This window comes from Caloenas nicobarica, chromosome 1 (genome assembly GCF_036013445.1).
Source record: "Caloenas nicobarica isolate bCalNic1 chromosome 1, bCalNic1.hap1, whole genome shotgun sequence".
NCBI classification, from domain to species: Eukaryota; Metazoa; Chordata; class Aves; order Columbiformes; family Columbidae; genus Caloenas; species Caloenas nicobarica.
Window position 1 is genome coordinate 183,241,875 of NC_088245.1, and position 27,578 is coordinate 183,269,452.

General features: G+C 40.4%; 1 protein-coding gene across 2 annotated transcripts in view; it reads right to left on the bottom strand.

Moving 5' to 3' along the window:
• The window catches only part of ENOX1 (ecto-NOX disulfide-thiol exchanger 1), a 365,314-nt gene that overhangs the window by 227,197 nt on the left and 110,539 nt on the right, over positions 1 to 27,578 (bottom strand). For both annotated transcript variants that reach the window (XM_065637556.1, XM_065637549.1), the window contains exon 3: positions 21,827 to 21,904. The gene's annotated coding sequence lies outside the window, so the exon portion shown is untranslated. The remainder of the gene's footprint in view (positions 1 to 21,826; positions 21,905 to 27,578) is intronic.

Genomic DNA, 27,578 nt, shown 5'->3' on the forward strand with positions numbered 1-27,578 from the left:
AACACAGAAATAACACGCTCATGAAATGTCCTGATTATTACAAACATCAGCACTTTGAGCTGACCCTTGCCTACAGAAAGGGCTCCATTAATTCCTGTTAATGGAGTTGCCTCTCTCCAAAGGTGATTTTCAGGCAGACTGAAAAATTAAAAGGGAGATTTGTCCCCTGACACCAGGAACCTTTGCTGCCTGCACACACAGAAATCAGGAGAGAAGTGTCCTAAAATTATAACTTGTGGCAACCTCTTTTAACAATAGGCAGGCAGGCATATGGATTTCAGGAGAAATTATATTAATTACTCATACAGATTCTACTTCACAGATGAATTAACAATTTCCTGCTATGCTGTCTGTAGCTCTAGCAATCCTCACGGCCATCAAAAAGCAGGTTCTGGAGCAATGTCAGCCAAGCATCCCATCAGCAGAGAGTGGTGAAGTCCTGACTCAGACAGGAATGGCACAAACGAACTTCTGACTTTTGGCATCTGGCAATCTGACTACTGAAAGGAAAGTAGTTCTTAAAAGGATTCTCATTTATCTGCTTGCCCCTTTTCTTTGTAGATATATTCTAAAGAATAAGAACTCCTTTTTATTTTTTTTTTCTCCTTTTGATGAGACGCTTGTCCAAACCTACCCTTTATAGAAGCACGGCAGAAACTAGTGGCTCTGTGGACTGGTACCAGTGACCCCTTGTGGAAGCAGATTATCTTCTCTTGGTTCATAAATCTACCTGTCAGCCCTACCTGGAGAGCAGACAACTCATCAGTATGGATTACTGAAACCACTTGCTGCAGAAATAAAGCTACAGCAAGATAGATTAAAAAAATAAACCACAGATTCCCCTTGGGATGTGACAATACCTTAACCTCAGCCTCAGAAAAAAATACAACCTTGAAATGGAGAAAAGTGATCTGTAAGACCAGATGCTGAGAAGAGCAACACAAACAAATGGCAAAGGAGCTTCTGCAATGATGCTTGATTCAATCTGGTTCAGAGCACAGGTTTACTTTACGTCTCATATTTATCACAGCCAATAATGCTGAAACTGTACATTTCAAGGTTGCATCTGTATTTCAATTTACAGATCCTTATGGTTAGGGGATTTAAAATTCCACCATAAAAACTTGGTCAATGTGACCACAGGCCAAGGGCACTTTTCTTCCTTTAGTGTAATAATGTAATAATAATAATGTAATAATTTTGCTTATGACATTGGTCACACATAAGTGGATTCTAAGTAAGAACCTCAGAAAGAAGAAAAAAAAAAACAAAAAAACCCAAACAAACAAAACCCAAAATGAACAAACCACAGAGCAGTAGTTTTCAGTGACATCTACAAATTCAAAACTGTTTGCAGAAATGATCCATTATATGGTGTGGTGACTGGCAACAGAGGGGTTTTGTGTCAGTTTAGAGGCATCTTTAATTTAGTGCTACTTTGGTTTTAGTTCCTGCACAGTAAGTTTTTCATATTACAGCTCATAGCACATAGCTCTGTAGTCCTCTAATGGAGAAATTAATCTAGTCCTGCTCAGCTAGAAGGACAATGGCCAGTTAAAGAGGGAAAGATAAGAGATTTATGAAGAGAAGGGTTGGTCCAGGTATGTGGCCTGGGCATATCTGGTAGGCCCGGCCTGTCCACCTAAGGCAGGCGGGCACAGAAGCTCAGCTTGTACCTGACTTTTCACGTCACTAGGAAGGCTCCATTCTCCTTGTATGCTCAAGCTGATATTTCCCCAGCAGCACATGTCCAAAAATGAAATTTCAGTGTATTAATTAACAGAGAATGGTTAAATATATGGCTCCAAGGATGTACATGCTAAGTCAGCACAAGTCCATCGCCTTCCATAGGCTGGTTAATTCACCTGAGCCAGCATTACAGCCTGTAACATTACAGATGATCTCGAATTTCCTGACCTTTTCAGTCAGTGTGATAATGTTAACATAAACTTAAAGGAACTGTCATTTCTCTTTCTGAAAACCCTTTTTCTCCTCAGATTGCAAGATCCTGAATCACAGGGAAAAGAGGGCAAATTTCTCAATTGCCTGAAAGAAAATGACACCTGAGGCCAGACTGATGTATGCAGGGACATCTTCTATTATATCCAAAGGGAAGTATATTACTTCAAGGGCTGATATATTACAAGTTTAGCTTAATAAAGCTGAAACATTGCTTTTACTTGTACTCTTCTTATACTTAAAATAAAATGTTTGGAAGCGGTTTCTCTTTTAAACAAAAATTGGTGTCATTTAGACTGTTTTCAATACCTTAGGTGTCATTGTCCATGACTCTTAAGGAGCTCCCTAAAGTCAATAAATTCATGCCTGGGTTAAGTCTGTTTGGTGGACAGTAATCGTTTTGCCTCATTTTACAGAACTGGAGTACATCAGGGGTTAAACCACTTGCGAGGGAACACAAGTCAAAACAACAAACTGAAAAATGCAACCAAATGTTGCTGAGCTCCACTAACCCCTGTTTACATGATATCAGCATCTCTGCAAAAATCCTAAACACACAGACTCCTGAATGACAGTACTAAATGACTGGTGATTATGCAGAGAGCAGGGATATAAATAAACCTCGTTAGGGAAAGTTAGGTTGAGAATCAGCTGTGCATCAGCTGCTGTGGTACCAGCTCAGAGTATGTTCTTGCCCCACAGTAAAGAAAACCCCAAACCTTTTGTTGTTTCACTGAGGAATCAACTGCCCCAAACTCCTTTCATTCACTGGGGGGTAATGGTGTGCACAGATCATCTCTTACTCCATAGACGTGTGATTGCTGAAATACATTCAGCAATGGTAACTGTTTGCCACTACAACAATGTAAATGCCACCTTGTAGGTCTTTTCCTTTTGAAAAAAATAAATTTAATTGAAATAGTGCACAGTATAATTTAATCACCTTTGATTAATTTTTAAGCAGTTGACCGTAAATTCAGATCAAGCCCAAAATAAAAGTCCTCTGGCAGAGATGTTTGAACTGTGTTTCACACAAAGGAAGGAACATATAAGTCAACAATGGCAAAACAGAGCTCAACAGGATACTCTTGCTTTGAAAATTTCATCCCTGATGTGCACTGATGCACTTTCATCTACAGTCATCTTTTTTAAGGGATCCAATCTTAAAAAGCTTTCCTCTTACAAGCACTCTGACAAGCTCATTGGAAAACCCCATGAATATAAAGATATCTTATGAGAAGAGGTTGGAAGACGGGGTGTTTATATATTATGAGCTCAGTCTATAAGCACAGCAGTGCACATCAGATTTATCTTAACTCCTATGCTAATACCAGCCCAATAACATGGCCAGATAAGTGAGGGGACTGACACCCACAAACCAGCACATCTCAAGTCCAGAATTTCTCCCACAAGGTCCAAACTGGGACAGCTTTATTTGCATCTGGTGGTACTTTGCACCAGCATGAGCAGGGCATCTTGTGAAAGAGCAGGGCATCTTGTGAATGAGCAGGGCTGTCAGAAACCAGGTCCACGTGGGAGAGCTGGTCACCCCAACTGAGATCCACATGATGAGGGATTAGGGCCACTGAGCAATGCATTAAAGCCAGCACTGCCACCTCTGCGGGCCAAATGTACCATGTCCTGCCTAAAAGCCTTCATGGCTGCCTGAGTCCATTTAAAATAAAAGAAGTAAGCGTAACAACCACTTTTTGCTTTACAAAAGAAACCAAGAAATCTCTCCAGGTCAATTCTGAACGACAGAGAATAACCTCATTTTACCCGAATGTGAGCAGCACCTCCAGACTTCCCTGCGGTTCTCTCCCCATTACTTACAGCATATAAAAAGGGCAATTTAACTGGAGGAGTTTATATTTAGGGCTTTTTTCAGCACTGTTTCCAGAAAATAGCAGATGTTGGTTAATGATCTTTAGACAATAGATCATAAACCACACTCATTTCAAACACTGCAATCGGAGTGATTATTTGTATATCATTAAGCAACATCCTCAGAGCAAGCTCAGTATATTTCCTTATTGTCTCATTTAAAAACAAAAATATCAGATAGCTTTTTATTTTCTATTTTTAAATTTACAGGCTACCGGCAAGGTTCTTACCATCCCTTCATTCCCTCTTTTCAGCAAAGCAATATATAAACACAGTGCCATTACAAAGTGCAACATTTCTTCAACTTCACAACACACAGACACAAAGCAGATGACATTTGTCCGCAGTGACACATCAGATGAGCATTAAAACTGAATCTTATGAGTTTCCTTCTTCCCAGAGTTACACAGCACAGTGGTCCCCACAAGGCGAATGATTTATTTTAAATTCCAGAAATAGTATCAGGTTGTTTATTTGAAAGTGAAGATAGATGGGTTTGAGTTAGACTAGTCTGGGTTTACCTCGGTTTACTTAGTAATATAGCAAATGTCTTTATTTTCAGACACATAAAATCTGTATATACATATGCACCACATATATATGGAGACAGTGAGTCTTACATGCACTTAGACATACATATATATTTAGCATATCTATCTGTATATGCCTATCTATGCATAGATATCTATAATTGCTTATACATACAATAGAACATGTTAAATACTACAATATTAACACATATACAGTAAAATTCTACCTCATAACATGAACTCAGATTCAGTTTTATCTAAATATCAATTAGAAATATTAGCTAGGCCTCTAATTCGCTAGAACTACACTTAAAAAATTAATCACATAATATATGCTGAGAAATGCCTAGATACATGACAGATAAACGAGTTTCATTTCAACACATGTGGTGTATGAAATAAATTAATTCAATAAACATTGCGACTCTCATCCCACAAAAGTGTATGAGTCCCAGAGAGTTCAGTTGTAATAACTAAAATTATTCATGGGCAAAAGTGTTCTCAGATCAAGGCTATATATGTGATTTGGTTGTTCCATTATGCTAATTTGGGATCTACTATTTCACCATAAAATCTGACAAGGCGGAGCCATTTATGAGACATAAATATAGAGAATTGAATTATAGAGTCCTCTACATACATAACAAGATCAATTATTAATTAACATTCAGAGATGCAGATACGTTGTCGCAGATAAATTACTTCAGGGCATCTATTGACAACGCTGACCACGGGCTAGGATCCTTTCTGTTCACTCCACATGTGCCACTGTGATATAACAACAGCAGCCCAGGAACAGCCATGCCTGGGGTTCCTGCTGAAGGGCCCCCCCTGCCCCCTGTTGGAGCCTTTGTTTCCATCACTGTTCCAGCAATTTACAGTAGCTGGAACAAGGCAAACCCATGCATCACGTTGGCCTGTTTAAAGGAAGATACCTCATCCCCTGGATGGTATTGTAATTCAAGTAGAGAATTACCTTTCCGCCAGTCAGATCCTGCGCTGAAGTAGTCAGCAGAGCTCCGTTGGCATTAATGGAGCCACACAGGTTTACATCCACGAAAGCTCCTTCTCCTACACTCAAATCAGAACCACACCAGCAGTGACCTGGCACATTGGACATGTAGAGTAGACCTCAGCCAACTTCAATAATTTAAGAAAATCGGGATTGCATTTGAGCATGCTATCTAGGATTTCTCAGCAGCATCTTTTCTCCTTTGGAGACTTTGAGAAGGTAATTCATCCCACCTACCACTTCATCATAGGTTCATCTCACTGAACAGTGGACACCTCCCTCTGAGCTAGTCACTCCCAGCTCCCTTCACTGTTAACAGTGGGAAACAGTTTTAGGGTGCAACGAATCTGATTTATTTTGCATGTCTATTTAAAGCTGATTCCTGTCCTAGAAATGCCTGCTTGTCTCCATTGACTGTGCAAGGTGACTAGCTCAGATGTGGATGACAAAAGTCATGTCACCTACATGACAGCTTCATTAGCAACAGTGCTTACACTGAGCAGAACAAAACACAAGTACCAAATGTTAACTAAAACCAAATTTTGAACAGAGTAATATTAGCATAATTAGAGATACAAGTCTCAATACAAAGCAACATTAATAGTGTCCCCTTCTGTGCTTTTTGGCCAGAGTTTTGGGGGTATGTAATCGCACAGAAGCAAGGGACATTTCTGAACAGCAGCAAAACTTTCTCTGTGTCCTGTCTTTAACAGTCTTTGCTGGACGAAATTTTTCAAAGGACTACACAAAAACAATTGCTGACAATCTTTCCCCCACAGGCAAAGTATTTCTGACTCCTGAGTAGTCTGAAATTAGCTCTAACCATAAAGTGTAAATATTAATATACCTCTACTAATATGTTTTTACTGTTGTAACTCTGGAACACAAATCTGTGGAAACCTCAACCTTATCTGAATCTAGATAGTCAAGATATTGACTAAACAAAACTTTGAAGCAGTGAGCGCCCCAGTCTTATGAAGAAGAATTTCCTTTAAATTAGCATTACGCATATGACTTAGGTTTGCCATACCCCAGACTGAGACTTCATGCCTGAATTAAAGGAAGGAAAATGAAGACAGGATGAAACAGAGGAAACTATTTCCCTCAACACTGTGTCTACAACCATTGGATACATGGGCGATCTGGTCTGGAGGTGACCAGGACATGTCCATCTCCATTTGCCTTCTTTTTGGTGAACACAACTGTGCCCCTTAAAAGCATTGTTCTGTATTTTTCATATAGCTGTCCTTTATTCTCTTTCAGCATTTGTGGCTACCATAGGAATAAGGCACTTCCAGAGTGGCTAACAAAAACTACAGAAGGAATCAGCTCTAGTTGTGTTACAGAATTGATGCCTTCACTACCACCTTGCAGGCATTAATATTAGAAAGCTTTCTCAACAAAGAGAAGGTTAGAATAGACAAAGAAGAACACAGTGGGAAATACCACTAAAATGTAAGCATAAGTGCCATTAATAAATCACAGGTCCAGCACATAACTCCATATAGTAATTCCCAAAAAGACAGCCCTAATCAATAATATATACATAATTTCTCTGAATTTGCTATTGGTTTTTTTTAATAGTATGGAACCACTCCCTAATTTGAAAGCACTGCCCAATGACTCTCTGTATTATGTAAAGTACACGATTTGGACATGTTGACTTCTCTAATTAGTCTATAAATACTTGACTTTTACCCACTGCTTTGGTAAGTGTGATAATTGCTGGGGAAAGGCCAAAGCATTTATGGTCAATCAGATGATGAGAAAAGGAATATGGCCCTTTCAGTGAGTAAAATGTAAGGCATTTTGTGGCAAGGCAGAAGCTATTAGCAGGATCAATATTTCTCCTAGTACCTTAATAAATCATTATATCAAAGAACAGTTGCAGGATGAAGAAAACCTCATTGTACCAACAAGGACGCTTCCAAATCAGCAAATAAAACATCATTTAAATTACAAAGACCTAATTGGTGTACAAAGGCAAATGGTAAGCATAGAATACAGCCCTCTGATGCTAGATATGTGAGCATTTTGAATCATTAGTGAAGGAAGAAAAGCAGAAAGACAAAGAGACAGCTATGCTAAGAGCTCCACACGCATTATTTGCAATTTGGTAAATATGCATGAACCCACCATGCAGTAGCTGACTGATGACACCATGTTTGGTATATATATCATAGGTGGCAGAAACAGAAGAGCACCTGGAAAACAGGATGGCCTTTGGTATCTTTATTATTGTACTGAAAATAATCCCTTTGCTATTATTTGCACCGACGCTTTTTCTTCTTCTTCACCTTAGCTAGCTAAGAAAAAGCCAAGATTTGTAAACATTAGAGTGAGGGAAGGTAAGAAGTATTCGAATTACTACTTTCAAGCAAGGGAACTTTTTCTCTTGGCAGACACAGCACTTCACTGCTTTCCTGATGCAGCTACCATCATGTAGCCATGTAGGCCTCTTGGCCATAAAACAAGAAGTAAACTCTGAGTAGAACTAATTGGAGTTCTGTCCACATAAGCATTGAGGGACCACGATCACGTACACATGCCACAGAGTAGGTAACCCTCCTGTTATACATATATGGCTGTGAGAAGATAAGGCATGCCAAGCTACTTCACTGGTGTTGCAAACCTATATGTTGCTATGGAGCACACTAGTGTACCACTTGTGAGCAGCCACCACTGCGATTTTCAGAAATACCAACTCACAGCACTTTTAATTTATAGTGTTACCTTTCAATCTAATAGAGAAATGATGAAAACTGGTGAGGAAAGAGTCACTAGAGTACTAGCCATATGAGTTCCCACCAGGGGACAAATGTAATTTACTGTTGTAACCAGTGTTTGGGTTTATTCTTTTGTTTGAATAGTCTGGACTTAGCTCTACTGAAGAGTTATTATAGAAAAGCAAATGTTTCTCAGTTGTTTAGTCACTACTTTTCATCCCTGTCAGAGCCTTGAAAGCTTGTTCCTAATTTATCCAGAGGCAACAATTGTTGATTTTATGAAGGAAAGTCAACTGTAGAAGGAATTTCATTGTGGAAGTCAAAGTGGGTACTCTTTGGGTCTCTAGTTCGTATTTCATACTCTTATTCCATGTAGCTGACACTTTAGAAGGTCAACTGTCATATGGCTAGAAAGCTGACGTCTCAAGAAAGTAAACAAAGCCTGAAGAGGACAGAAGACGACGCATCCTGTTGCTATGTGATAGCTCCTCTCCCCACTCTGAGCCGGCAGAGATCTTGCCTGTCTATCAAAATTTCCTGGAAAAGTAGAGTTTTGGCCATATGTCAATTGACCTTACAGGGTGCTGACCATATGCGTTTTCGCCATATGTCTGGATATTTGAGTTAAATGCATACATAAAAATGAACAATGCCCAAATGTTTTATGCTCTAAACTGTCTGTATAGATGTATCTATTTTCTCAAACTGTAATTTATTCCAAAAAGTAAAGCGGATCAGTCTTTCCATAAGTAACTCCTTGAATCAGTTTGTTGGCTGGTCCTTCTGTGGTAGAAAACATATCAATCCTGCTTTACAGAGCATAATATGCCAACTTCAGTAGTAAGGAAACTGCTGTAGTTTATATACTTAACTGCCTATAGGTCTCCCAAGGGTTCTTCCTCTCTTCCCAGGGAGATTATGTATTCTTCCCCTCATCTCATGCCCACTAACACATATCAACATAATATCTCTTCTAGCATCCCAGAACTATTTTAAAAAGCAATTGGAAATACCCTTTTTGCCTATATCCCAAAGTATTACTTTTGGCTTGGTATGTATCAGCTTTGGAGACTGCAAACCACTCAGGGCAAGGACTACTATTTGTTTATGTCCTCAGTGGCCTAAAGGCATTATCAGCTTTATTCATCAAATTATCAGCAGTAGAGGGAATCATTGTGAGCATGACCCAAACTTTAGCGATCATGTCCAATGGGATCACAGTGGGAAGGCTAATGGAGTACATGCGCTCCTTCAGTTCTATTATCATAAACCTCTTTTTTCCCAGTGCAGTAAAAAGACACACTAACTCTTCAAACAAATAACCAAGAGCTATTGGGATGGTAGTAAATGGATTCAGCAAAGATTCAGGATTTTCTTATTCTAGTCAGCCTGAACAATTAATTAACAGCCTCCTTCTTTGTCATTAATTTTGTTGCCATAGTAGCTTCTATAAATGGTTTCTAACAAACAAGGAAGATTCATCTTTTTCACTCTAAATCGATCAGAAAATGGATGATTTCACATTCATTTTTGTTTCGTGACAGGTAAAGCACAGTGAATCATCACAACAGGGTCTTCTGAGAAGGACAAGGTGTCAGTTATCTTAAAAAACAATCTTAAAAAACAGACCTAGACATTAAAAGGAAAGTGCCACTTCCATGTAAACAAAAATACTGGCTCCATAAGGAATATTAAAAAAATGACAACAATTTATGAATAATAAATAGAAGAAAGTTTCTAGCTTTTTTTATTTTAATCCAATTGAGCATATTTTGCTTGGGTATAAATGCTTCCATGAACTATTTTTTGCTCAAAATTCACAGCTGGTGAGATACGAAGGAGGAAAAAAAAATGTAAGAGAATTTCCTAAAGAACAGAGTTAAAATTAATTAGTTGAAACAGAGGAATTTTTCAACCACTTTATATAGCTTGGATTGTAAAGAGAACAGCATCCCACAAGGGAGAAGAGAGGGGGAGGCACATATCTGCAGACTAAATGCGGAGTAAGTTCTGGCCATCATCATGTGCTAAAGGTTTGGACATGTTTAGAGAAGTACAGGCTGCAACCTGCAAATTGGATCAATATGTTTCTTGCCTGATAAATTCCAGGAGGGAGATAACGGGTCCATTATTGGAAAAGATTGTTGTTGCCTTTCTTTTAGAGGACAAGGTGACAGATTCTCTTAAAGCAGTAACTGCTCTTTGCTTCTCTACAAAACCATGCTTTGAAAATAAAGAGTTATTTCAAACCTTGTCCAATCAATAATAGTCTCAGTTGGACTGGGGAGCAGGGAAGAGTTAGAGCATGGCAACGTAGCCAAAGTACTCAGACTTCCTTGATTAAGAAGCTAGTAATAAACCCAGGTACAAAATGCTCTAGTCACATCGGTCAACTCCATCCAACAAAGAAAACGAAACAAACATGAAGGCAATGGGACTTGTGTTTCTCATTATATTAGTCATTTCCTACAGCCAAATGCAATTATACATGAATATTTTCTTACAGTACTGATAACCAAAGTAATCGACTCAGCTATGCTGCATAGCACAGTTAAATGTTATTGAGATCAAATTGTTTTATTCTTTACCTCACCTCTTAAAAGATCTGAAGAGTAAGCTTTTGGCCATTTCCCATGCTGCCTAAGGAATGTGAACACCAAAGTGCTAAGGAGATCATGCAACCATGAAAGCCACATTGCCACAAATACAGAATGACATCAAGAATGAAAGAGGAAGGGAGAGGAGAGGAGAGGAGAGGAGAGGAGAGGAGAGGAGAGGAAAGAGAAGAGAAGAGAAGAGAAGAGAAGAGAAGAGAAGAGAAGAGAAGAGAAGAGAAGAGAAGAGAAGAGAAGAGAAGAGAAGAGAAGAGAAGAGAAGAGAAGAGAAGAGAAGAGAAGAGAAGAGAAGAGAAGAGAAGAGAAGAGGAGAAGAGAATAAATTTCCATTGGAAAGGACCTATGACAACCATCTAGTCCAACTGCTGAGCAATTCAGGGCTGACCGAAAGTTAAAGCATGTTGTTAAGTGCATTGTCCAAATGCCTCTTGAACATTGCCAGGCTTGGGGCATCAACCACCTCTCTAGGAAGCCTGTTCCAGTGTTTGACCACTCTCTCAGTAAAGTGCTTCCTACTGTCCAGTCTAAATCTCCCATAGTGCAGCTTTGAGCCATTCCCACATGTCCTGTCACTGGATACCAAAGTGAATATGCAAAATTCTTGATATTTTTTTTTTAGTAAAAATGTTTCTTATAATTTACACAGTCAAATTTTTATTGTTCACTTTTGGGCTGATAGGGCAGTTTCTTTCCTGGGACAGGGTTCTATAAGCTAGCAAATTGTAGAGATAAAACACATAGAGATAAGAAGACTAGTGAGCAGGGATTTGCCCTTATGATAACAGCACTGCAGTGAGGGATATAAAGCCGGAGATGTTGGTGAGTAGACCAGGGCCTTGTTCTTGACCCATTCTCCCTTCCACCACATCCCCTCAGCTGCCTCAGCTCAAGCGTTCATGTGGTCACACCCCAAACCATACTGGAGTCATTAAAAACAAACAGACAAATAAGTAAGAAAGTAAGTAAGTAAATAAATAAATAAATAAATGGGGAAGTGGTTCTTTTAACATGAATCATTTCTCAGATCCAGTGTAGAAACAAACTGCCGAACCACTAAGTGCAGCCAAAGGGAGAGTAACCTCTGGTGATGAGTGTGGAAATGAGAGCTTGAAGGCAGTGTGCTCTGAGATCAGATCTGTATAACATAGTATCAAAATAATACAAAAATGCAGCCTAAGAGCAAAGAGCAGGTACTATTTTCGTTCTCTCTGGTGGTTTTTAACTGAACCTCTGCCTTTACACCTTTACTGGCAGAGCTGGGGCAGTAGCAAATTTGAACCCGCTTTCGAGCCAGCGTAAAAGTTGGAGAGAAGTCACAGAAGGTAATTTCATTACCAGAAGTTTAATGAAAACCAGCAGCCGGATAGCAAAGCAGCACACAAATTGCTGCCTACAGAGAGGAAGGCAGGTAGAGCACCCAGCAAAAACTCTGCCTGGGAGAATCTGATGGGCAGGTGCGGGTAGACCTGCTGGCTGGCCTGGATGTGTCTCCACAGCACAGTCTGCCCCTTGTCTGCAGGGACACCAGGGGAAGCTCAGAAACTGAGGTGGGAGTTTTGGGGGACATTCATCCACCTAACTTTTTTGCTTTTCCTTTAAGTGTTGGGCAAAGCCTATGGTAGCACATGCCTGCATGGTCTGGGTGTTGACATCAGCCTGCTCAGCCCACACTGAGCAAATTCAAGATTGTTCTGCTCAGGGTCGGAGGCAACTGGCAGTCACATAAACTTACTAGCAGCACTGAGGCCAAGTTTACTGTACTGAGTCAGGGCTAATAAACACTGCCAATGATGGCAATTTATTAGTATGTACTCAGCATTATGCTAACTGTGCTATACAGCTTCTGATTGGCTTGGAAAATGGGCAGAGGGAACTGTACCAGTAGAGGGTTGTGTACATGTAAACCCTTAGCTATATGTCTGTGGACTCTCACTGAGCACCTGAATCCTGGTGAACTGAAATATAAACCAATCATTTCAAACTTTCAAGGAAATTTTGCAGGAGGGAGTACAGAAGGGGAACTAGGAGAGTGAAGAATGGACTCTGGACCAAGACTGTTGGCTGCTGAGTTCCAGATTTCTACTGGAGGTGCCAGGCAAAAAGCCTGTAGTCTGAGCATATGTCTGGAGGGCCTGGGATTGCAGAACAGGGTCTTAGATTTGATCCAGGCTCCATAATTTTAAGCACCTCATGCATTCAGTGGTGAGACTGTCAGCAGTCCACTGAATGGTCAGCACGTGCAGTAAAACCTCTTCATAGAAGCAAACAAAATAAATGCTGCCACAAAGGTCACCCATGTAGACTTGTTTGGTTTTTTTTTTTATTCTAACTTAAAGACCTTATAATAGTATGTTGCATTTGGCTATCAAACACTGATTTATTTTTTTCTGAAAGCCTGTCCTGTGGCACTGCAAGCTGTCTGCTGGCTGTATGGCTCTTAACAGAAACTTCCCAACAGAAAATTCAACTCACTTGAACCTACAGAAGGAGTTACAAAGGTGGAAAAATCAAAGATGCATTAACGGAGGAAGGATTACGGGACTTACCGCTATAAAATCTGGAAGCAAAGGTCTCCAGCATTAAAGGGGTATGCTCCTGGAGGGATTATAGAAAGATCAGAAGCTCAGAATGCTCCATGCCCCAGAAAAAGTGGACAACCAGTTCTGTCTGTATACCTACATTTCACTGGGGGAGAGAGTGCATTTGATTGATTTCACTCATGTGTGACTGACATGAGAACCTGAAAGCAAGTGGTCTACAGAACTTTGGCCAGGATTTTGGAAAGACTGCTAAATAGGTCACACGCACACACACACACACACAAGCTTTGTCCTTAACCTATTACTCTGTCATCATCTCCTTTCCCTTCTCCCCTTGTTTCTTTGCCACCTCAAAACAGTAAAAAGGCTGAGTGAAGAGAGATGAATAAAATATAAGGACACTTGGGGTGTTTTCATGGAGTCAAAGAAACAGAACATTGTGATTAACTACATAAGAGAATTAGTGGCCTTCAAACATTAAAATAACAGCATTATGAAGAAATTATTTCTCCTCCAAGCATGCCACATGATGTCAGTTAATTTTATGAACCAGGTGCCATATTTCAGACTCAGCCCTCTCCTGGATTTAACATATGAGCTTTGCTTTCAAGATCTTTGGTCACTCTGAAATGTTTTCCTTCATTCTCTTTGATGTTGGTTCATTGTTATTAGTTAGATCAAGTCAGGTTTCCAATGAGGCTGTAAGAATAGTGACACCTGTGTGTTACCTGTCAAGTACTGTCATAACTGCCTTCAATTGCTCTTGTAAATCTAGTGCCTCTGTGGAATCCCATGTTATGAAAATTTTACGCTGTCTTTCAAAGCCCTTCCTCTAGTCTGCGTTAACATTGCAGTGCACTTTGGGTAGGGGGATATAAAAGTAGAAAATCTTCCTAAGGAAACCACTAAGTGCAATAGTAGGAATATCGCTATTAGCAATAGTGAGAAGAGAGAGTTGGTTTGCTACTCAACGGGAGGAAAAGCTGTTAGAAGGATCAGCTGCGACCAGAAAACCACAACAATTAGCACTAAAGGCAAAGGAGTAGAAATTCAGGTCATAGTAGAAAAAAGTAGATTAGAGGAAACCGAAATAGCATTTTTCAAATTGGCTGGGCCTTATGAATTTCACCCTAGAAAATGTAGATAACTGACTGAGGGAATCTTAGAGCTGCTGGCAAATATGTCTGAGAGGTGAGGTCAGAAACAGTCTACTCAGGAAACACTCAACAGGAGGTAACCAAATAGGTTTGGTCTTGCTAAGAAGGACATGAAGTTATCCAGTGGATCACAAGCTTAACCAGAGTCAGTGTCACCTAAGTACAAATGTCAGATTGGAGGTATAAGTGAGAATGTTATCTACAAGACACATGAGGAAATTCTTCTTTATTACTTCGCTTTGGATAGATTTCAACCATAACCTTATGTGCAGTGCTGGATGCCGCATTTTAAGGAGGATGTGACCAATTGACAGTGAGTACTCTACAAAACATGACAAAAAACTGAAGGAACAAATTGTTGTTTAATGTTAAAAAGTAAAGACTTGGGGAAAACATGACAGAAGACCCTAAAAATATTAAAGATGGTGGCAAGGAAAAAGGGAATAACCCATTCTTGTTCATTGCAGGTAGGACAGAAGTAACTTGCAGGTTAAGAAAAGCCAAAAATTATTTTCTAATTGTAAGGAAAGTTAGGCCTTGAAATGAATTTCTCAGACAATCTCCATTAGTGGTGGCCCTCAGAAATGAAACAGGTCAGACACAGCTCTAATGGGAAGTGTCAGCACAGCTGACGCAGCTGCAGGGCCCTCAAGCTACTTGCTGATTTTCTATGATTCTAGGAAAAAAAAACCTGTGGATAGTGAGCTGGAGAATATTTTTTGAGTTCTAGGAGATTTTTGGCTATAGTATGTATTACCTTTTCCTTAGTTAATTTTTAATAGTGCTCTGAAAGCTCAAAGTTAAAGAGTGGCTTGAGCCACTCTTGAGCCAAGTGTCTTGAGCCAAGACATTCTTTCATCTTTCTATTTTCAGTTTTGCTGTTTGAGCAAACTGCTTGGCCAAGCTTTCCTCTGATCCTTGTAAAACCTTCTCAACACAATATTCAGTGGGGTTTTTTGGTTGTTTTTTGTTTGGTTGGTTTGGTTTTGGTTTTGGTTTTTTTCCAAATGTGGGATCAAATCCGTTAATTAGGAACGCGTTATTTCCTGCGTGGTTGCCTATAGCCATTATTAGATGATTTCTTCTATAGAGCCAACCAACTCACATTAATGTTGATGTGGTTTTCTTTAAGTTTTGCTTTTTGTTTTTTCACTTTTGGCATCTCATGATCAATTTCAATTTCTTTATTTTCTCCCTTTTCTGAAACAATAATTGGCCCTAGAAATCTGAGTCATTCTGAAGCAGCATATTTTAGGACTTTCAGTCCCAAAGTGATATGTGTACTACACTTCAGCCTAGAAAGAAGGCTGAAACTTTATCAAAATGAAGGCTTTGCTTAAATATTACTTATACTATTGATTTAAATTTGCTCGGTTGTGAGTCGTAAGGATGGACCAAGGTTGCTCCTGAATTAAGATAGTGTCAAAGAGGTTTTACAAGGCTGCCAAGAAAGAGATGAATAATCATCACAGGCAGATTCTAATGGTGGTAGCATTGCAAATATGTTCATTGCAGAAACAAACTCATCATCATTCAGAACTAGCGTGGCCAGCAGAACTAGGGCAGTGATCATGCCCCTGTACTCAGCACTGGGGAGGCTTCACCTCGAATCCTGTGTTCAGTTTTGGGCCCCTCACTACAAGAAAGACATTGAGGTACTGGGGAGAGCACAGAGAAGGGCAACAAACCTGGTCATGGGTCTGGAGCACAAGTCTGATGAGGAGCAGCTGAGGGAACTGGGGCTGTTTAGCGTGGAGAAAAGGAGGCTGAGGGGAGACCTGATCGCTGTCTACAGCTACCTGAAAGGAGGTTGGAGCATGGAGGGTGTTGGTCTCTTCTCCTGAGTAGCAAGCGATAGGGCAAGAGGAAATGGCCTCAAGTTGTGTCAGCGGAGGTTTAGATTGGATATTAGGAAAAGTTTATTCTTGGAAGCAGAGGCTGAGCATTGGAATAGGCTGCCCAGGGAAGTCACCAACCTTGGAGGTGTTTAGAAGACCTGTAGACGTGGTGCTTAAGGACAAGCTTTAATGGCGGATTTGGCAGTGTTAGGTTACGGGTTGGTTTCTATGATCTTAATGGTCCTTTCCAACCTAAATTATTCTATGATTCTCATGTACACAAATTTTTAAAAAAAATCCTTCAATTTTTACTATTTGAACTGGTAGCCTTTCTGCATATCTTAGCTAAAAAGCAAGAGAGAAGGGACACAAGTCTGCCAGCATTGTGCTGGGCTGTGGTGGAAAAAAGAAAGGATTTTTTTGTAACTGTTCGTTTTGGTTGGCACTTGGCCATCTGAACACTCCTTGGTTTTTTTTTTAAGTAAGAAGCTTTGCAAGTTTCACTGCTATTTCTGGTGACTTGGACAGTAGCAGTGACAGTGGATTTCTCCTTCTCTCAACTGGAGATGTTTTAACTGCCTTTCAGAAGAGAAATCAATTAATATCTTTCTGTTTATGGCAACAGACTCTCACTGGAGCTGCAGCTTATGACTTTTATCTTGTTGTGACACCTGCTTTGGTCAAGGGGATTACTGATTACTCCTCCTGGAAGGTGTCAATACTGATGATGTTCAGTTCAGCAGCTGTCCTCCCTCTTCTATTATTATTATTCATGACGTGAGATTGATTCTTCTGAAGGTCTTATTGATAGAAAACTTAGCAGTGCTTTACTGTCTTTTTTTTAAAGGGACCTGAGTGGACAACTATTATTTCTGAAATATGCTATGGCCACCATTTCACCTCATCTGTTGTTCAGATATCTATGTGCAGACAGAATGTGGGCAGTGAAAAGGTGCAAGATGTGTCATTATCCATACGCTGAGCGCTATCAGTTGCACACTTGTCTCTCCAACAATGCCATTCATTACCCAGTATCATACTGAGAAGAGTTTAAAGGGCAGAGAGAGAGAAGACACTAGCAGTCATTCCACCTGAAGCTGAAGTATGATATGGACTGGAGTCATTTTAATGGAGGGTATACCCCCATAATAATTATAGACCTAAATTTTGGGCTTCTTTTATGGAATTTGTATCCGTCTGGAAGTCATATTGACTATATTCAGCTTCTGAATGCTGACACTTGAATCAAGAAGTTAACAATACATGTAAGGGTGAAGGTACATGGGAGGAAGACAGGAAAAAATGTTTTGGAATGGGACCTGTAGGATCTGCAAACGCTTATTCTGAAAAATAGATAAACAAATGAAATCAACTACAATGTTAAGTCATTTTTCCTTCTGATATTTGACAGCTTACCATAAAGTTATGTTCAACTGTTCTCTATCTTCTCTAGAAACAAGATACCAAATGGCTTCCTATGCAGCAAATGAAGCATAACTTGGATTTTAGAAATACCATCTAAGTGTTGTGTAGTTCTGGAAGAGACTACACGGGGTGGCGCTGAAATCTTTCTCACTGGAAGATTAGATAAATATCTCTTACAGAGTATCTAGACATCTTTGCTTTTGTTGGTAATGCAGCTGAACAAGCCAAATTATTTTTGGTGCCTCTAAGCTGTTCTTGACTGTTGACACTGAAGATCTTCCTTCTTTTAAGTAGTGCCCCAGGAGTTAAGATCAGCAAAGATCATCCTATAATTGCCACTTTGAAACAGAGGATGATGGGCACTGGAGTAAGGCTAATAAAGAGCCTTACTCCTGATCTGAGTCTACAGACACTTTGCGTAGTTTGCAGGAGTCTCTCAACTGTTTTCCCATTTTTCTGGGAAGTAGCTGTGATTAAACAACAGGGAGGTATTTAAGGATGCTTTCAGGCTGTTCCCCCCAGCAGAGGAAGCACTCATCACCATTCCTTGAAATTCCTTGGAAACAATTCAAAACATAGAAGCCAATGGAAGGTCAGTCTGCCTCTTGCAGAACTCCTGCTCTGGCCATTGCTCTTACTCAGGTGAGCAAATGGTCATTTTCTTTTTTCTAGTAATCACTTGCTCCTTTTTGTGCTGTGGGCAATAAGAAACCTAAGTGGATGGTCACAGATCCTCTGAACCATTATTCAAAAATAAAAAATGCATATATGTGTTTATATTAGCTTGCACATACAACCCATGGTTTGGACACAATAGTCTTTACAAACTCACAATCTTAATTTCTGTTCTAATAAAATGCAACTGTCCCTCCATGGCAGCTTTGTGAGGTTTACTTCCCCCACCCTCCCATTTTATCCTGCCACATTTCCTTTGAGCATATAGCTTATAGATTTCCTCCAGCTACCAGGCTATTTGGTTTCCCTCTGTTCAATAATTCAAATATATGCATCAAATGCACACATGGCATATTTCCAGGTAGTAACATCCCCTTTCTTTTCCACCTTTTCCTAGCCAGGTAATTTGCATACAAGTTGCATGAAGATAACACGCTCCCATTTGCCTCGACGGTTCTGGTTTGTGCATTAGCTCCAGGTCCATGTGCAGCACTGCTACGGAGATCAAACGTATGGTTGCTGTGCTTACATGCTCGTATGGAAAAGCACTCTCCCTAGGCTCTTCCCCTCCTTCCTCTCTCCCCTCCATGACTTTTGACAGATAGATTGGTATTTTCCCAGTTGTGTTTTCATTACAGAAGGAGCAGTAAGACAATGGAATAGCACTCTCCACACAAAACACTCCCTAGGAGCAAGCACCAGCTGACCATGTGCCCAGACCATGTGTTACAGACAGGAGGACGGGGCAGAGGAGCCCAGCTCCAGGAGATGGGGGCTTCCCATCCCACATGGCACCGTGAACTGTTTTCACTGCCTTTGTTTTAATCTGCTGCCCCTAAAACCAAGACACTTGTTTTGCTGTGCCAAGAGCAAAGGTTTGAAGACACTCCGATGCATCATTTAGTGACCCCAACAGAAAAATTTAAGAAACTCCAGCAATAAATGAATAAAACTCCAACAAAGAAAGAACAAGGAACAAATATATCAGAGACAAAGAGACTTCTCTGGAGAATGGGTGAGGAAATGAAAGAGAGAGTAAGAAAACAAGAACTGTACGAGGGGAAGAGATACTGATGAGAAAAAAAAAAAATTTGCAGTGAAAGACATGGGATAAATGGAAAAACCTGACCTGGATTAAAGAAATTATTTGGCCAGACCAGTATCCTCTTTTCCTTTAATGTCAATACCAGATGCTACACAGAAGTAGTACAAGAGATACCTACTTAAGCTGCAAAAGAAGCTTCACCCAATCCCCAGGTTGAGGACCAATGAGTTCAGTCCTCATCCAGGCAACTGCTGTATAATTGCTTTATAACTGTGTAATATGAAAAATACATCAATGATGGCATTCTAATTGATGTAAATATCTATTTCTTGCAAAGGTTCAATGCAATACCTTTTGACAATATCTTGGGGCAATACTTTCCAACGGAAAATTACATCTTGTCTATCCTTTTCAGTAGAAATGTCTTGCCTTTCAGTTTAATTGGTTTTCCTTTGCTTCTGCATTATAATGTAGGTGCAGCACAGTCATACAAAGAACATTTTATGCCATTTAGTATACATATACCTAGTATGTATATATATCAAATTAATATAATATTTATCCTCTTTTCAAACAACACAATACTAATTTGTATGTATATCACAAAGCCATTATTCTTCAGGAATCAGGCTTGTGAACAAGGAAACTTTTAAAACATGTTTTAGACAAATTACTTGCCTAAGCTTTCTTTGCATAGCAGCTATTGACTGTGTTTGTATCAAATTCATTAGGACACAGGCCCAACCACACTTTGCTTCAGCAAATTTAGCAGCAGCTCTTGGAAGTCTTTGGTGAGCCATGACTCAAATAACGCTCGTAGATAGGTCTAGAAACAAATATTTTATAAAGCTGTTGCTGCTCGTAAAGGGTTTACAACCCAAATACCAACACGTGCAACAAGTTTTCTCCCTTTATGCTAAATGTCTTCAGTATTTGCACTTCTTTCTCCCGCCGCCAAAGAAAAACACAAATTTTTTGTCCTACGGAGTATCATCATTAAAGAAAGAAACTGTGCAGTCATAAAGCTTTAGCATGACATAGATCATTCAACGGTTGTGCAATCAGTCTGAAAAGCTACTTACTTTTGAACACAGACCTTTCACTTAACACAGGCCCGAGGCATCGTGATCAGATCTGTAATCTGCAGTATTTCAACCAGTTTGATCTGGGGCTTTTGCTCATTATGGAAGCTGTAGCCATGCGTGAGGTTTATATCTAGGTTCAAATAGTTTCTAAAGCACTTTGGAGCTGAGGTGGCTTTGAAAGATATTACCAAATCATAACATTTTCCAAGAATGAATTAAAAATTGTTTTGGATACATCTCATGCCCTAAATCCACCTGCATTTGGTTTTGTTTAAGGTTTACAAGCCACTTTCCCAACAGAATTCATACAGACTAATGGCATAGTAAGTGCCTACACAGGCAACAAAGAAAGCAATAATACCTTAAGTCCTCTCAGATAAACCAAGTGAATGAAATAGAACATATTCCAAACATGAACATTTTTAAAAATTATTATTTAGGGCCAGATACAACTCCCAGAGACCCTGAGTGTGCTCTGATAGGGGGGTGTGACCAAACAGATGGAAAAGTTGATTCCTTTTTTTTTTTTCTGACCAAATTTCTATAAAAATGCTGTTCAGTACTACCTTTGAAAACAGCACAAAATCAATTTTTTCTCTGTTATATAGCTGCATAGGAAAACATATTGAAATGCAGGGCAGTGTTTTCGACCCTCTAAATCATTGTGATTGCGGACCACAGTGCTTATAACACTTATAACACCATCATTCTGGCTGACAAGGACACAGCATCAGCTACAGGCTCCTCACTGTTCCTTGCCACGCTGACACTATAGGAGTCAAGGCATTATTATTCTGCTCTTTTTACAGTCTCTTAAATATCAACATTTTTTTCCATTTCATTAGTTTCTTAAACTTTCCATGAACCTGAGCTCCTCCTGACCTGAAAGCCCCAGTAATTCTGCTGACCCTTTGCTATCTGTGCTTCTGGAAACATCCACAGCTATAGCGGTGGGACAGCCGCTCACATATTAGCAACCTGGGTGGGGGCAATCGATTGCAGAGCCTTTTAGGGTAATGCAGTTTCAACACATACCGAAAGACATAGTGGTGAGGTGAAAATTACTTACAGGCCCAATTCCTTTCTGCAGTTCAACTCTGTAAACTGCAATAATTCACTTCAAAGGAAAGATGATGTGTTACTCTACATATATACAATGGTAACAGAACCTAAACATGTCCCAAACATTTTGCAAGAAACAGAAATATTTTTTCACACTTGCTCCAGAATAAAATTGGGTTTTAATTTGCTTTGCATGCATTTGAAATAAAAATGATAACAAGTCATCACAGGAGTCTACATGCTGAAACAGTGAGAATGCAATAGTTTACAGACCTGTAGGAACTAAGGTAACTTCCCAGAGGCCCCATCACGGTATTTCCAAAGCAATGTTGCAAATTCTCATGGCCAACCCTGCAAGAAGTGGAAAGTATGCTTAAAACTAGAAGGTTTACAAAGGAAAAGCAAATAAGATCAGCTGTCTCCTTGGATACATAATGCTAAAAGTCAGTTTAGAATTGGTTTAGAGGATGTTAAACATTTTAAAGTACAGAAGCAGAAAGATCATAACAATTACTTAAATATAACAAAGTCTAAGTTAAATAAAATAAAAAATGGTAGGTTGTTTTTAAAGACGTGTTATTGAAAACAGTCTTGATAAAAATACAATGAATGTGTGGGATTGGACTGGAAAGAAAAGAGAGAGAATACTGCACCAATTTGTATTCCCTTTGAACTGTCTGTAATACAGACCTTAAAGTGCATTTTCAAACATATAGCATATCAAAGAAGCAGACATTTATTTCTAGCCATGGCACTTCTAGGCTTTTGGTAAATGAAACCAGAAATAGTCTAGTGGAACTGTGCTGTGTGATAAAGCATGTACTGATGGGTTCTGCCCAACATCAGTAAACAATTGTTTTTTCCTTTAACCGAAGGAAAGAATTTCAGCAGTAAAAAAATGCCTCGCATCTTGCATGAATTCTTCAACAGAATCAAAGTAAACATGTCTTTTCACACCTCCTGTATGTGCTATTTCAAGTCAAAATACAAGTTATTTTCCCTGAGATCTATCAGTTGCTATGTTTTCAATTGTGACAACCATGATACACAAGGGTAAATCCACTACATGATAGTTTTCTGCTATAATCCTCCTGGAATCCACACCCGTTGTTGTAAGGATAATTATCTGGGTATCCCCGAGGCCAATTTTTGCAGTTTTCATATAAAAATCACCTCTTGCATAAGACATGAAATTTAAAATCATCCCCTTCACAGATATCATTGAGTCACTCCATTACCTCTGGGACAGATATAAATTATGCATTCTTTGATTCTCTTTAAAATTTTAGATGCACAGGGGGACAGAGAAGCATCTAAACGGTACTAAAAATATAAGGCATTCAAGAAAGAAACAATAACTTGTATGGCATTAACTGCTACAGTGCTCCGAAGGCTCCCTGCCTGGTCAAGAAAAGCACATAAAGCACTGAAACATAACAGCAGGCTTGCATGCTAATGGCTGCTAGTGACAAGGACTCATTGAATGTCACTGCTTCACATACTGCGTACTGTTCATTTTTCTTATCTATGTGACCTCTCCTTTGAAATGACTGATGAAACTCCCGTGAATTAGCATCTCCGCTTCTGGGCATTTGCCATCAAGAAGGCACTCAGTAACATCTCTACTAAAATGTAAAAATAAAGCAAGGGGGGGAAAAATATAATCTTAACAAAAAATAGTCACTATGTCTGTTAAAGGGTACTTAGTGTGTACTGCAAAGGGACTGCTTCTCTGAAGCCTTCTCGTTAGGTTAGTTTTTACCTTGATGCCCTTTAAGAGCATTGGCTTGTCACGATACATGCATCCACATTTCAGACTCGGCTAACATTTTCATAATTGGTGCGAATAAAAAGGAATAGCTGTTACTGCAAGGAAAAAAAAAAAAAAAAAAAAAAGAAATATCTCTGTTCTGATGCCCTGCTGCTATGATGACCTATTTCACACTAGCATCTGTTCTCTTCTGATGAACCACTCCAGATGTAAGCTGGCAAAACAGTACTGCAAGTGTGTTACCCAGACGTCCACTGAGTGCTGCAGATGTTTTCTTCCATGCTTCACATTAATGTGCGCCTGATTAATTTTTTCTTTATTATTTCAGCTACTTGGCCTGCAGAGTTTCCTATAAAGTTTGCAGAATTCAGGATCCAATCTGCAGCCATATAGAGCAGCTCCCTTTGTGTGAGCAGGTTCATTAACGTCTGGAATAACGAGCCAAAAGATCCTGCTCTGAATTGCCAAAAGAAATGCAAACTTCAGTAATCTATTATGCCTTAATATTATTTTCCTGAGGATTTAACACAGTGCTCGTTTCAGTTTCAAAATCACAGATGTTTGTAATATTCAGATGCATCAGTCTGACCAAAAATATTATGCCTGTTCTCTGCCTCAAGCCCTTGACCTGAATGAGATTAGTGACAGGGATATGAACGACTTGAGCAGAAAACGAAACACAAAAGTAGTTTTATCGTGAAGTACAATATTTCTTCTGTCACTTAACCATTTTTTTTTCCCTCTCAAAATTACAGGGTAGACTGCAAATCTTCAAGGCTAGCAGCCACTACGACAGCCTAAGTGCCATTTAAAAGAATAATAATTTATGAGGCGCCTTGCTAGAATAGCAAAGGTCACAGAGAAGACTCCCCAGGGAGGAGAGAATGACAAAGGTTACAAAGATAACTAAAGACTCGCCTACAGGAAGGATTTTCTTGGGAAGAAGATGTTTTGTTGCAACAGCTTCATCCTACCTAACACACAGTCGCCTCATCCAAATCATCAGTTCACCTTTAAGTCACCTATAAGGAATTGTTTACGAAATTTGCTTCTGAAATTCGTGGCTTAGCAGCTTGACCACGTACCCAGGGCCCATGGGGCTGCTGCCAGACAGAGAACGCTATGGGTCTGTCCCACAGGGCACAAGAAGATGCCTGGTGACAGATTTGATCCCACCTGAGGGATCAAACTTGAAAAATCTCTGGAGTCTTTGCAAGCCAGTCCCCAAACAGAGGCCACTTCTGGGGCACTCAGTACCATTTGCAGACCTCAAACAGGCCACAACCAACTGGTGCAGTTGCTCTTAGAAGAAATGTGAAGAGCTGGTATACAAGGAGCCTCAGACACATGGCTGACACATTGCTCCCAGGCAGTTGTAAATTTGCACACCCATCATCACGCTACACAGCAGTTTGGGATGCTTTCTCTTGCCACAGCTACAGCACTCCCCTCCTTCAGCTGCCGCAAGTATAGAAAAAAAAAAAGACAAGGATGAAGACAAGCAGGAACAACTCTTCTTGGCACAGCTCCACTCTCCGCAGCATCATCTCTGGGCTCATAAAATACACATTAACTGGTGGGAGAAGCTGGCGCTGCAAACCTGGGGGTAACCGGCAGTGTCTGCGGAACATCACAGCGATAAAGAAAAGTTTAACCTGAAGCCAGCATGCAATACAAGACAACTCTTATCTCTTCAGAAATGTGCAGCCATAACCGTTTAGAAAACTGACAGTTTCCAACTACTCCCGATCGGTTGTGGGAAGCTTCTGCAGCCAGATCGATGGCTGGCACTTGCAGAGGAGGTCTGCATGGGTCTGAAGGGTACAGATGTAATATTTGCCGGTCAAGAAGAGGCTACTGATTGCTTTGAGTACAAAGGATTATGTGCAATTGCTGCAGGACAACTACTAGAGCCCATCTTCCTGGTGTTTGATCTCCACGCCAGACCTTCCAGTTCATAGACGGGTACCCAAGGGCCAGGTAACCATTCAGGTAGATTTACCCAAGGCAATCTTTGGGGACTCTCATATATTTTCTGTACTGAAATATGGCAATTAACTGAAGGGGACTAATGCAGTGGACGTTAATAGCATCTGCATTCCCTTGCTCCAGCAGTCCCTGGCCTATCACCATGGCCAATGAAGCCTTTGGCTGGTTGTTCAGATCACAGAGCATTTTTACAGTCCCATAACCGCATGCCGACAACAGCAGAATGTGTCTTTGGGAGAGGGAAGGGCAGAAGGCAAGTAGAAGGTGGGACGCAGCCCAGCAAGCCCCGGATTGTAACAGCATCTTTTATCTTGCACATCACCTGCAGAAAGAAGGCAACAGCACAGGAATGTTGTGAACAAAAATAACCCAGGTGATGCCCACTCCCAGGTGACAAATCCACTGGACATGCTGCCAGGGAGCCCTCCTGAGACTGGCTGAGAAAGGGAACCAGCATATCTAGCTCATGCTTTGCCTAACACTTAGCATCACCAGCTCCAGCACAGCAGCTCGCTCACGGTGCCAGACCTTGATGGGCTCTACATGTGGGGCTTTATACTCTCCTGTGTTGGTTTTGTGTGCTCCGTTTTCCTTTATTAATTTTAAACAGAAGGGGGGGGGATGTAAATTCACCATTGGGGATATGTCAGTGTTTGCTCAACATGCTCTCCACACCTTTATTAATTTTGTATTGAATGGTGGATGTGATTTCAGTCTGGGGGGAAATCCAGGACAGCGAAATGCCTTTCCCACAGCAAGGCAGCAGTGGGGAAGGGGAGGTTATTTCTCTGTGGGTTTGTTTTGAGTGATTTGTATGCTGTAATGGGCCTGTAAAGCTGAGGAACTTATGCTTTCATGGACAGGCAGTTTCAGTGCCATGACCTACTGGTCTGAAGAGGTTGATTAGCTCAATGTAGCATTTTTTATGCAAGTCTTACAGCTTACAGTACATTTTAAAAGCAGTAGATGATGCCATTTTATAGTGTAAGAACACTATATAAAGGGGAAAATCAAAAAGCTTTCAAAATTAAGACTCATTTCCAAAAGAGACTTATTTTTTAACAGTGCAAATGCATAAAAAAACCCACATGGACTACAAAACATTTAGGTTTTTTGACACGGGTTTGCAAGGTTTAACTCTTGGCCACAAAGTCTAACTCTTGCCTCATTGCAAAAGTTGCCACAATCAGTGTGACCAGCTTGGCAGCCTGTCAATTCCACCCCTGCAATTCCCAGCCCCCCAACAAGCCGACACTTGGCTTGGAGAACACAGGGACACTCAATGCCCTGGACTGCTGTTCCCTTAGGCTTGATCGAGATGTTGCAGAGAGTACTTCACTTGTAGATAGCTCTTTGCTATCTACTTTTAATTCACACAGCAAGGTTACACTCCATCATAGCACATCCCTGTGTTTCCAGACTCTTGGTCCCAGTATAGACCAGTGAGACCGCATCTAGAATATTGTGTCCAGTTCTGGGCCCCTCAGTTCAAGAAGGACAGGGAACTGCTGGAGAGAGTCCAGCGCAGGGCCACGAAGATGATTAAGGGAGTGGAGCATCTCCCGTATGAGGAAAGCCTGAGGGAGCTGGGGCTCTTTAGCTTGGAGAAGAGCAGACTGAGGGGTGACCTCATTAGTGGTTATAAATATGTAAAGGGTGAGTGTCATGAGGATGGAGCCAGGCTCTTCTCAGTGACAACCAATGATAAGACAAGGGGCAATGGGTACAAACTGAAACACAGGAGGTTCCACTTAAATTTGAGAAGAAACTTCTTCATAGTGAGGGTGCCAGAGCACTGGAACAGGCTGCCCAGGGAGGTTGTGGAGTCTCCTTCTCTGGAGACATTCAAAACCCGCCTGGACGCCTTCTGTGTAACCTCATCTGGGTGTTCCTGCTCCGGCGGGGGGATTGGACTGGATGATCTTTTGAGGTCCCTTCCAATCCCTAACATTCTGTGATTCTGTGATTCTGTTATATCATTATTCACCAGTATCATGATAATGAAAGGAATGTCCCCTTACTGTCCTATCTACTTTTCTGGAGAAAATTCCAAGAGGAAAAAAATAATCATGCCTCTCTCAATTTCCAGAGGGTCTCAGGTTGCAACTTTTGCCAATATTTTGCCAAATGCTGGGAAATAGTAAACAGTGCTGCCCTGATGGGTCTGGATCTTTCACATACAATAGCCGAAAGGCAAGGAAAGTACAGGTGCTGTTCATCGTTTAGTTTTTCACTGCAAAAAACAGGTATTTTTTCACCCACGAT